Here is a 12,794-nt window from a genome sequence, read left to right on the forward strand (position 1 = left end):
AAGCAGTTTATTAATGTTTCACAAAATGCCCCCACTCAGCTTGTTTCCCATGCCCGGCCGTGTTTCTCTATCGGCGAGAATTATTGAAGCTTTGAACTGTAATCAACGTAACAATTGAGGAGAGTTAAATAACAGAAAGGGTTGTTCATGACGCGCTCTTGTCCTTTGTGAGGGAATGTTGATAACAGTTGCATTTTTGTCTTTCAAAGCAAACTGCCCTGCGATTTGCAAGGGAAATAAACACCCACGAGGTAATTTCCAGGCCCTAGACATGTCCTTCAGAACATTCTCAAGCCCTCTGGTAAAAACTAAATCTGCTCGATTATTAGCATATCTGTTTGTAATTCTGTTTACCAAGAGGACAAAGTTGCAGGAGACGCTCCGCATTTTAAAAGTGAAACGAGTGGCCAGTTGACCGTGGTGTAGATCATCCGGCCAAGATCAACAATGTCCTAATTGCTGCCCGTGCCTACAGTGTTTTAAGTTTGTCCCTTTCTCAGTAAAACTGACCTTGTAAACGCGGTTTCCTCAAAGTACATGGCCATGAACATTTCATTTACAACGGAGAACAAGAGTTTACAGCTGGAAAAGCAGATTAGCCTTGTTTTCCCCATTACATTGTGGTAGTATGCATGTTTTTGTTTGTACGTACGAGGCTTGGGTTTCGTTTTGTTGTCTTCGTGTCCAGATTTGAAAAACATTTTGAGAAGGACGTTCATCCAAAAAAGTCAAGGTAGAATTTTCGAGTGAAGTTACCATTGAGTTGTGCACTGGAAAATTAAGATTATTCCCCACATTATCTTTGCTGTTTTGTATGTATTTTTCAGGCTAAGAAATTATCAATGTAGAGATTTCATTTTTGTCATTATGGAAGCACTAGTGATTGTCTCAAATCAAGATGGATATTTATTGTTTTTATCTGAAGTCCCTTTACATTTGCTTTCAAAATATACTCATGCTGTTTCCTGTGACCTCGTTGACATTGTTTTTACATTGTTCATAGCTGAGCTTTCAGAATCCTGATTAGCACTGTAGAATATTGTAGTATGGAACAGGCACTTTGCCAGCAAAATTTTGATGGGATGTTTTCTTTGCATTCTACATCTCATTTAATCTCACTCTCTTACTCATTCTGCATCATAGAATGATACAACACAGATGATGTTCTTTAATCCTTTTTTCCTCAGATCCCAAGACAACAATACCACTTTGATTTGAAATTAAGAGTTATTCAGAATCAAACTGGTAATTTCAGCATGGTGATAACATTCTGAAATCAGTTCAGCACAGTGACAACTGTAGCAGCTCTCCACCTTTTATCTGGAAAAATCCAAGTCTGTGTTACTTTGATTGAAAACTGGGATCGTTTTTGATTATATATCGCTAGTCACATAGTAAATACTGCAAGCTGTAGCCTGAGCCACCATTTTGATTGACTTCAGATGTAAAAGCTATTTAACCCCGTGTATATGTTTTTTATTGCGCATACTTTAAAAATGGGGAATTATAATCCATCAAACTTCTGTGCCTTAGTTTTCTTTTTTAAAAATTATTTTGTTTCGGTTTACCTGTGTTTTACTTGCTCACTGCTTTTAAGTAGATTCCAGTATTTTGTCATGTTTGAACTTTGTTTCCTTTATCCATAACATTCATATTCTGGAGAAGTATGGTCATAAACTTGTACCTTTGGCAGGTAATGTTTTGTTGAATTGAGCAGTTTATACTCTCAATTTCCCACATGGTGAGTTCCTTGATTTAAACATTGCTAATTTAGTGAGGTGCGATGAGGAGTCTTATGCTTCATGGTATGGATAAGTTTGAATGAGGTATCACATGTCTGTTCCTGTACAACTTTAGACATCAGGTTGCAGTGTAGCGTTGAGCATGTTCCAAGGACATGGTAGATAGAGAAATTGGAAAAATTGGGCATGTAGAAGGAAATTATACTGAGATTACAAGTTAAATGTACACTTAAATTTGTAACTACATAATATTTTAAAAGAAACCTACAGATGTTTCAGTCTCTGTCATGAAGTTTGTGATTCTGAATCTGTGGAATTCAAGTTTTCATATTTCCATATTTCCATAATTTTGTAGATATGGAAGTGAGCCGACTGTGGGTGAGTGGCAGGCTTCCTTACAAAATCTGAGTAATTTGGTGACAAATTGACAGCCAGGTGGCTAAGTTTTGAGAAGGATCAACAGAAGTTTTAAGATCTAGTTCCTGAAATGTTGTTTTGAGTTGGGAAATAGCTTTGCTCACTTGAACAAAAGAGTGAATGTAAAAAATCTTCTGAGGTTTGTGTTTTTAAAGGTACTGTTGAATTTTCTCCTTTCTGTCATTTAAATGGTGCGAAAATTAAACACTTAGAGATGGTCCAGAAGCGAGTGTAGGAGTGTCAGAAGTTAAATTAAGGAAACCAGTATTAATGTGTATTTGTGTTTTTTACTAGACCTTGTACTTTACCTGAATTGTTCAATATTCAAACATTATAAAATACAAGATATCAACCATCTGCTTAAATTCCTTTCCCACCTCCACTATCAACAATTGCAAAGTATGCACTGAATTGAGAAACATTTGAAATCATTTATTCAGTTGCCTTTATCATTTCCCTTCCTTCCATTTGTTCATCAGTGCAAAGTTCCCTTAACCTAGTTTCTGCCCCTTTTTTCCCCTCCTGCCTTCTATGAGATCATCTTTTCCTTGAGACAAATTTCTTGCTCACAACCCTAATCACGTTAAATTTCTGACCACCCACTTTCCTTCCTAGCTAGCCTCCTTGTTCGATGACACCATAAATAGACCTCCCTTCAACCCCCTTACAAATCCGTCATTATCACCTGCATTTTGAAAAAATAAACACTTGACCTTCATCTTGCAAATTACTACGTAGCTCCATAATCGCTTGCCTTTCAAACACTTGAGTGTACTGTCTGCTCCAAGATCATGCTTCTCTTTGTTATAATATAGTATTTAAATCCCTCTGGGCACTGAAATGGTCCTAATTTAAGTCACAAATAATGCAGCCTTTGACATGGCTGGCTTCAACGTCTCCTGTTAGTCCACAGTTGTCTCAACAGTTTGTCTGATGTACTGTACTGAATTATTCGTATACTTCCTGGCTGGCCTCTTATCATCCACTCTTCATAAACTTGACCACATCCACAGCTCTGCTGCCTTAATCTGTATCTTAACCTGTGGAAATTTGCCCTGTATTCACTGACCTGACAGCCACCTGTTCCACCAACACTCCAGTTTTTAAAAAATCACATGATTATGCTGAATTCTCTAGCCTCTTCCAACCCGCATTTACTGTCTGTTACCAGTCATGTTTCCAACCATCTAGACCCCCCTACCTCTGTGTTTCATCCTTTGACACTTTCCTTGAAACCTGCCTCTTTGAGGATCCTTTGGTCACCCCTCCTAATATCCTCTTTGGCTCTGTGTCACTTGCTGTCCCCTGTGATATCCTTTTGATGCTGGTCATTGCTGTTATAATTTTGTCACTCTTTGGAAGTACAGTGTCACTTTGGAAATAGAGAAAAAAATAGATTCCTTTCTGAATTATCTAATTATAAAGCCAAGATCACAGCTCAGGTAGTTGATGTGGACCCTCTAAATTCTGCAATTTGATTATTGCCTAAATTCTCTGAAGCATCTGTTACCATTTGCTATTTTTAAACAATGCAAATCTATTGTTATTTTCCTTGATTTTGTAATGCCAGATTTTAATTTTCCTTTCCCATTTAATTTTAAAAAAAACATGGCTTAGGGTTGAAAAGAATGTTGAATTTGGTGTAAGATCTGTTGAAAAAGTAGTAAACATGTGATATAGCACCTGAAGTATTAAAGTGGCGAATTACAGGAAGATTCACAACTTGGGATAAAATTATCTCAGGAATTTTTCTGAAGCATTCACGATGTCTCGCATTTGGAAATAAGGTCGAACCATTATAAATGAAATGTTGCTATGCAGTAATGTGATGAGGCTAATTATAGCAGTGATGAAGTGTGAAAGGCCTATAAGTCAAGAATGCCATGGGCCCAAGTCACACTATGAAACACTATCAGTGGTGCAAAGTAGTATTTTATTTCTGGTCTGTTGTGCTGTCTTTTAATGGATGATCAATTTTAATGGAAATTTTTGTTTTTTTTAACTATTTTTAAAGAAACTGCCCTGATGAAGATTTATCATTTATATAGGGCATTTCACATTTTCAGAAGGTTCCCAAGGTGTTTCACAGCTTAATGAGGTATTTTTGAAATGGAGTCACTGTCCAAGAGAAATGCAGCAATCATTTCAGAAACAGCAAGCTCTAATAAATATGAATGAGATAAATGACCAGACAATCTATTCTTGTTGAAAGATAAATGATAGCCAGATGACCCAGAAATCCTTCACTCTACAATGAATTGCGCCATAGTTTCTTTTTAGGTCCAGCTGAGAAGGTAGGCGGGACTTCAATTTAATCTCTCTACCAAAAGTCAGTGCAGCAATCTTTCAGTACTTGCTGATTCTCGAATATGCTCTCAAGGCTGTAGTGGACCTTGAACTCTCAACATTCTTGACCAGTTGAAAGCAAAAACACCAACTGAAAATAATGTTAACTGTCAAAACACTTAAATCATGCTGTAAATAGGTTTCAGTACTGCTCACTTGTAAAATTAAATGAGTTGTAGAAACAAATATGCCTTCACTTTTTACAACATGCCCTAACTTCCATGTCTGTTAGATGTTCAGAGAGGGCATAAGCATTGTGTATTAAATGCACTTCTGTTAAAGATTGTTGGTAAGTTAGCCCTTCCTCGATTTTTGGTAATCCAGCTAAAAAGTGAGAGGGAACAGGCAGATTGATATTCTTTGCCCTAGTCAAATTAGAGCTTCCTGTTATACCAAAATGTCTGGTGCATCAGAATGATACTTGGGCTAGCTTTCATTTTAGGGAGAGTCATGACCTGGGTGTTTATGCTTGAATGTAAGCCCAAGATCTTGAATTTGTGCATGTAAGATTTAAACTGAGGTAAAGAAATTATCCCTTTCCCCTCTGTACCACTTCTTGATGGCTGTAAATGGTTGGCTGTTAGGCATGCCTTTATAACTTTTCAAGGGAAACTCAAAATAGGTTCGAAATGGTTTTCTGTTGTGTAAGAATATATTTATTCTGTACATTTTACATTATCTGCATTATATTCTTGCCAGCATTGTGCTAGTAGAAATTTTTAATACAGCAACAAAAAGTAGCTGAAGATCTAAATACTAGCTGACAAGACAGGATCAGATTGGACTGTTTCTAACCAAGAGATAGTAAAAAGACATGTAAGAATACTGTTATGATTCCTAGATTGTCCAAAAGTGCAGAATACCTTTTAGCTGGTTTGAATATTTTCTTTTTTTTTGCATGGGAGGCCCAATAACCTACAAAGCACGGTAGTGATCTCTCACTTTGACACAGTAAGATTGCAGAATGTTTTGCCATATGGGATATATTACCCAGCGTGAAAAATAATTTTTGTAGCAGTGTAGGGTTCCTCTTCACTTAATTTGTGTGGGCTTGAAACTGAAATATTTCCCATACTTCCATAGATTGAGCTTGTCCTACGGTTAGCAAGGATATTTTCCTATTAATTTTTCTCTGCCTCAACTGATTACCCTCCATAATGAGCAATGCAAATAAACTAAACTCTGCATTTATCTTGTTCTGTGAGGTTCCTAATTCTGTCCATCAACACAGTGGTATCAAGAACTAGGAGTCATAATCTCAGAAGAAAGTGTCATTGATTTAAGAGATGAGAACTTCTTCTCTTAACAGCTATGAATCTTTGGAGTTCTGTACCCCAGAGAACAGTGGAGGCTGTCGTTGAACATATTAAGGGTCGATAGACAGAGTTTTTAAGTATTGGGGAACTGTGAGTTATGGGAAACAGACAGGAGAATGATTGGGGTCAAGATCAAACCAGCCATGATCTTGGTTCAAGGGGCTGTATGGCCTACCGCTGTTCATTCTTGTATGGTTGTAATGCTTGTTGAGCTGAAAGTTAACAAAAACCAAGCCCTGTTGAGTTTTTGCACCCCTGTCCCCAAAAAAAGTTTCACTGAAATTGGTCAGACTTTTGGGGTTTCTCCGTGGTAAATTCCAGTTCTCCAAAAGTGAGACCTATCATCATTGGATGCTCATTCATGCCTGGGTTTTACCATTTCTATGAGGTGCACTTAAGAGGTATACAACATGCATAAATACCAATAGTTGTTTTAGGGCGGTAGCAAGTAAGTTAAGACAGAGTCCAGGTAGTGTTACAGCAATGGAGAAGATGTAACACTCTCAACTACCACTGCACAGTAGGCCACATGGACCAGGAAGATGACAGCCTGAATTCTGGTGTCTGTTAGATCAATTAATACTGGTTAAAGTGCCATCAGCAAGGATAGTACAAAAGATGTCAGTTCCAGGTAGGAAAGAGGAAAGAGGGAGGAGTTGTGATTCGAGATCTTTATGCCTTGCTAAAGTTGTGCAAATTGGGGCTGGATGAAGAAAGAATTAGGATCAGCCTCTAACATAAACTAGCCCACTAATACTTATTATGAAAAATCAGCTGGAGTACTGCTGCTGGCAAGCTGTTATCAGCAAGGAATCAGTGAGTTCAGTGGAGAAAATTGATAAAGACTTTTTAAAAAAGCATTAGAGTTGCATTTTTCCTCGTGCAGTTGCACATGGCCGTTGCTGTTCATGCTAGTTTTGTCACTGAATAGTTTCAACCAGTCCTGTTTTCTTTACACCGTCTCTGATAAATACAGTTTGTACAGGTAGATATCTTCTTGTTTTTGCTGCGTATTGGCAAATATTTGCTTTAGGGTTCGGTTTAAGTTTACTGCATATTTTGACAACCAAGAAAGGTATTTTGAGCATACACTGCTTTCTGAAACACGGTACTATTTGCCACACCAGTGTCACATGACTTTATAGATTACATTCATCTCATTCAGTATTGCAGATATTACTCAACTGTGCATAAGTTTTATCACAGATTTACAAGCAGCAAAACATAACATTAAAACATGATAGGAAGATGCATGGGATTCTTAATGTGTGAGAATGAAGGTTTCATTGGAAAAGACAGACTTGGTTCTCATATTCCGCTTCAACTTCTGAGTCTTTTTATTCAGACTACACCTCTATGGTCCCCAATGATCACTCCTTAGCAAAGGCTGAATTTTGTTACCCGACCTGAAATGAATTTTGAGCTTCACATGGCTGAGCTTTTCTTCCATTGCCTCCGTGATCACTTCTTTAGTCAGGACATTGCCCCACCGTAGAACAAAGCCTTTCACCCATCTTCAAAATTAATATTGCACGTGGGCTTCAATGTGGTCTTTTCCACACTTCTATCTTTTGTCTGGGGAAAACCACTGGCATGAAGTTGGCTGACAAAATTCTTCTGCTGCACACACTGACTTTAACCACCTCCTCTTGTTCTCTCAGTTGTTTGATAAATGGCATTCAGGTGGCATCATTGTGGCACTGCAGGAGGCCCAGGATGGACATGTCGTCTGAGGAATGGGAGGGGAGTTGAAATGGTTCGCGACTGGGAGGTGCAGTTGTTTATTGCGAACCGAGCGTAGGTGTTCTGCAAAGCGGTCCCCAAGCCTCCACTTGGTTTCCCCGATGTAGAGGAGGCCACAGCGGATGGAGTATACCACATTAGCAGAGGTGCAGGTGAACATCTGCTTGATGTGGAAAGTCTTCTTGGGGCCTGAGATGGGGGTGAGGGAGGAGGTGTGGGGGCAGGTGTAGCACTTCCTGCGGTTGCAGGGAAAAGTGCCGGGTGTGGTGGGGCTGGAGGGGAGTGTGGAGCGGACAAGGGAGTCACAGAGAGTGGTCCCTCTGGAAAGCAGATAAGGGTGGGGAGGGAAAGATGTCTTTGGTGGTGGGTTCGGATTGCAGATGGCGGAAGTATCGGAGGATGATGCGTTGGATCCGGAGGTTGGTGGGGTGGTACGTGAGGACGAGGGGGATTTTTTTTTTCGTTGGAGCCTGCAGCCCAATGGTATCAATGTGGATTTCACAAGCTTCAAAATCTCCCCTCCCCCTACCGCATCCCAAAACCAGCCCAGCTCTTCCTCCCACCTATCCCCTCCTCCCACCTCAAGCTGCACCCCCATTTCCTACCTACTAACCTCATCCCGCCCCCTTGACCTGCCCGTCCTCCCTGGACTGACCTCTCTCCTCCCTAACTCCCCACCTACACTCACCTTTACTGGCTCCATCCCCGCCTCTTTGACTTGTCTGTTTCCTCTCCACCTATCCTCTCCTCTATCCCTCTTCTATCCGCCTCCCCCTCTCTCCCTATTTATTTCAGAACCCCTTTCCCCTCCCCCATTTCTGAAGAAGGGTCTAGGCCCGAAACGTCAGCCTTCCTGCTCCTATGATGCTGCTTGGGCTGCTGTGTTCATCCAGCTCTACACCTTGTTATCTCGGATTCTCCAGCATCTGCAGTTCCTACTATCTCTGCCTTCTCCTACCTCCCTTGAACCATGAATTATCACTGATCTCCAGTCATTCTGCAGACTCTCATTGCGTATCTCTAACATTTGAACGGGTAGCCAGTTTGTGCTGCAGAGTGAAGCCTGCAATGAGGATTCAGTTCTGAAGAAGGGTACTACCCGAAACATTGACTTCTCCTTTCCCCCAGATGCTGCCTGGCTTGCTGTGTTCTTCCAGCATCCTGTTTGTGTACCTTAGATTCAAGCATCTGCAGTTTTTTTTTTGTCTCTAACCAGACTCAATTCCCTTACTGGCTGAGGTCATCTTGAAAATCCTGCCTTCTCAACTTCTCTCCTTGCCTGAGGCTTGGTGAACCTTAGGTTAACCACCAGTCATCTGTCTGAGTGAGCAGCCCTGTGGTTCTCTGGGACTTTGACTTTACCCAACATACAAGCATAACAACAAGGTGCAGAGCTGGATGAACACAGCAGGCCAAGCAGCATCATAGGTGCAGAAAGGCTGACGTTTTGGGCCTAGACCCTTCATCAGAAAAATGGAAAAAAGCGTAACAAACTTGCAAAATAGGAGCAGAAGTGGACCATTTGGACACTCTCACCTTCTCCACCATTCAGTAAGAAAATGGCTGATCTGTTGTTTGGAATTCCACATTCACAGCTACCCCAATAACCCCTGATTCCTATGCCTAACAATCTATCACCTCTGCCTTAAAAATATTCAATGAAGCTGTCTTCGCCATTGTCTGAGGCAGGGTTTCAAAGTTATGCAATTCTGAGAGAAAAACACTCTCCTTATCTCTGTTCTGTAGAGTGACCTAAAATTTAAAGCAGTGTCTCTAATTGTGGACTGATGCACGGAGGAAGCATCTTTTCCATGTCCACCTTGTCGAGATGGTCAGGATCTCATAAAGATAAAGTCACTGCTGTCCTACCAGACCGTAGGGCTGCTCTTTCATTATAGAGACACAACTGGGGTAGTTTAACCAGAGGGTCACCACACCCCAGGTGAGGTTGAGAAGGAGAGTAACCTCAACCAGTTCGGGAATTGAACCCATGCTGTTGGCATTACTGTGCATTACAATCCAGCTGTCCAGCCAACTGAGCTGACACACTTCAATCAAGTCATCCATCGCTCTTCGAAATTCCAGTGGAAAGAAGCCTGCAAGCCCAAACTATCGCCGTACGAAAACCCACTCGTTCCAGGTATCCATCTAGTCAATCTAGTAAGCAGCCTCTGATCTGCCTCCAATACAAAACAATCCTTAAATAAATAGACCAAGACTGCACACAGTATTCAAGATGTGATCACCCCAATTCTCCTTAAAACTGAAGCATAACGTCCTTTCTTTTATGTTCAATTCCCCTTGCAATAATGGATGACATTGCATTAGCCTTCTAGATTACGTATCATATCTGCATACTAACTTTTTGTGATTCATACACCAGAATACCTTGGAAGGAGCCCCTCAGAATTCTGCCATCATTCTCTGTCTAACTAATGCTTTTTTAATTCTTCTTACCAACGTGAGCAACTTCACATTTTCCCACATTGTAACAGACTTCTGCCATCTCATGCAACCTATATGTATTTCTTTGCAACTTCCTTATGTCTTCACAGCATATTTTCCTACCTTTCTTGGTGTTGACTGCAAATTTAGTATGCCTTTGCTCCCCTATCTAAGTAATGGATGTAAATAGTAAAAAGTTGAGGCCCTGTGTGACACCTTTTGTCGCATCTTGCCAATCACATAAAGACCCATTTATACATTGTCTGGCTGGCAGGCAGGCAGAAAGTAGACTATCTTCTATCCATGCTAATGTGTAACCCCCAAAACTAGAGCCTTTATTTTTCACAATAGTCTTTGATGTGGCACCATTGCCTATGCTTCTGGAAATCCAAGTATAGTAAATGTACAGGATCCCTTTAGTCAAGTGTATGTTACTCCTTCAAAGAACTTAATGAATTTGTTAAATGTGATTTACCTTTGAACACATGCTGACTATTCTCAATTATCTTAAGGTTTTCTAAGTGTGCAGCTATAATCTGTGTAATGATCAGTTCTAACACCTTTCCCATGACAGACATCAAGCCAACCAGCCTGTGTAGTTTCCTATTTTCTACCACACCCTCTCAAGGGAAATCTCCTGAGATTTCACACGCCTTTCTTGTACTAGCGCAGGAAATGTAACACCTGCCTTTTCTGTTCCCCTCTTCTCACCATTCAGGGCCCCAAACACACCTTTTAGCTGAAAGTCGTAGTACTTTTGATGTTGTATGCTGCATTCCTTGCTCATGATGTAACCTCATCTACACTGGGAAACCTAATCACTAAACGGGCAATTGCTTTATGGAACATGCCCGTTCATTCTGCAAATGAGACCTTGATCTTCCTGTCATGTCATTTCAATTCTGTACTCTGTTCTCGCATTGACCTCCCTGTCCTTGGTCTCCTTTATAGTTCGAGTGAAGCTCAATGAACAGCGCCTTCTTTTTCATTTGGGCACTTTGCGGCATTAGCTCACCATTAAATTCAACAATTTTGGAATGCAGCCACAGCTCATGATATTTTGGACTGCAGATATTAATGCTTCACTTTTTCCCTTCAGTGCTGCTCTTTTGTATCATTACTTGTCCCATTATTAACTCCCCCCACCCCACCCCCACCTTTCCTAACTTTGTCCTGACATCCTTTTTGACATTGAATCCCGTTTTCCAGCCTATCACAGATGTTCCCTTTTGTTCTTGCTTCATCTCTCCCATTTCATTGTCACTGTACTTAAAGACTGTGTTACACTTCAGACTTTTTCCACTTCTGATGAAAGGCCATTATTTCTGTTTTTCTCTCCACAGATACTGTCTGACTTAAGTGTTTGCAGCGTTTTTCAGTTTTATTTCAGATTTCAAATCTCTTCAGTGTTTTGGTCTTGCACCAATAAAGAATTCTCTTTCTTTTGGTTGAAACATAGCGTTTACTTGCAGCGAATATGTGAAAACGACTACAATAGTGGCATTGTACATTGTGAAAAGTGGCTCATGGTCACATGAAATGTAGAGTATGCATTGTAATAGTCTGATCTAATTTCTACTCTTAAGGCTATATGGTTAAGATGTGAAAATACCAATTTAATGTCGATTTCCATGCATATGTCATGTGCTACTTTATTTAAATGTCATGGTGAGGTTCAAGAGTATTTAGCAGAGATTGTGGAGTTGGAGTGTGCTGGTAAGAATACAAATTACTTGTGTACCTTTTTTTTAATTTCACCAATTTCTGGATTTTGACTTTAGCTGAGAGTTAGACAAGTTCATATTCCAGCTGTTCCGTGAACCATATCAAGAAGGTATCAACAAGAAACTCAGGGCTCTATAATTTTAACTTCTCTGTATCAAAGAAAGCCATTTTGTCTGTTGCACGTGGAAAGCACTATCCAATTTAGCATCCCAAACCAACCTTTTTCCCCCCCCATAACACCACATTAATCCTCCAAGTACATATTCAATTGCCTTTTTGAAAATTTCTATTAAATCTACTTTCACCTCCTTTTCAGATGATGTATTTCAAATCATAATGGTTGGCCAAGTTCCCCTCAAGTTTTTTTTGCCATTTATGCAGGAGTGGCTTTGGAGTTGATATTTTTTATTCACATCAATAAATGCCCAGAGACAAATGAAAGTGAGAAAGCTAAATTTTGGTCAATGCAATGGATGAGAATGTTTCACAATCTTATTTGCGGATTGTTCTTTCAGGTCTTGACAGTATCCTGTGCAGCACAGCAATTGTAGGGGTTTTGGTTTTCCGTCAATTTTACTTCTGACTTCTAGGCGGTTCGAATTGCTGCACACCCTGGTGCTAGGCACTGGACTCATTAATCAGGATGCAATGAAAAGACAGCAGACAAATGTTTGAGGGCAAAAGAATCTCTGTATTTATTGACACTTTTTTAAAAAGTAGCACAACAAGACACTATTATGCAGACTTGCAATGCACTGATACCACCTGCCTCCCATTATTAACTTAGTTGGGACTCTAGGAACTTGAAATTATGCTCACCAATCCTGATGCAGTTTTTCCTTTCTCCGTACTGTCTGCAAGCACGTTCACCACAACCCCTGGACCGGGGCCGATGGTTATACCAATTGCAGGGTCTCCCAAATCTTCACACCATTCTCCAGGCCCGTTGTCTCATTGATATTTCCTTGTGGCTAGATTGGTTTAATTGGATTTCCAATGGTTAGAAGAGGTGTTAACAGTTTTAGAGATAGTAGGAACTGCAGATGCTGGAGAATCAGAG

The 12,794-nt window shown here is 40.3% G+C and overlaps 1 protein-coding gene across 4 annotated transcripts in view; it reads left to right on the forward strand.

Annotated features, from left to right (window-relative positions):
- The window catches only part of zbtb34 (zinc finger and BTB domain containing 34), a 34,021-nt gene that overhangs the window by 1,737 nt on the left and 19,490 nt on the right, over positions 1-12,794 (forward strand). Inside the window, exon 1 of one of the 4 annotated variants that reach the window (XM_048613431.1) lies at positions 210-301. The exons of the other annotated variants lie outside the window; for them this stretch is intronic. The gene's annotated coding sequence lies outside the window, so the exon portion shown is untranslated. Of the gene's footprint in view, positions 1-209; positions 302-12,794 lie in introns of those variants that run through there. 4 annotated transcript variants of the gene reach the window in all.

This window comes from Rhincodon typus, chromosome 28 (assembly GCF_021869965.1).
Source record: "Rhincodon typus isolate 14 chromosome 28, sRhiTyp1.1, whole genome shotgun sequence".
In the NCBI taxonomy this organism is placed as follows: Eukaryota; Metazoa; Chordata; class Chondrichthyes; order Orectolobiformes; family Rhincodontidae; genus Rhincodon; species Rhincodon typus.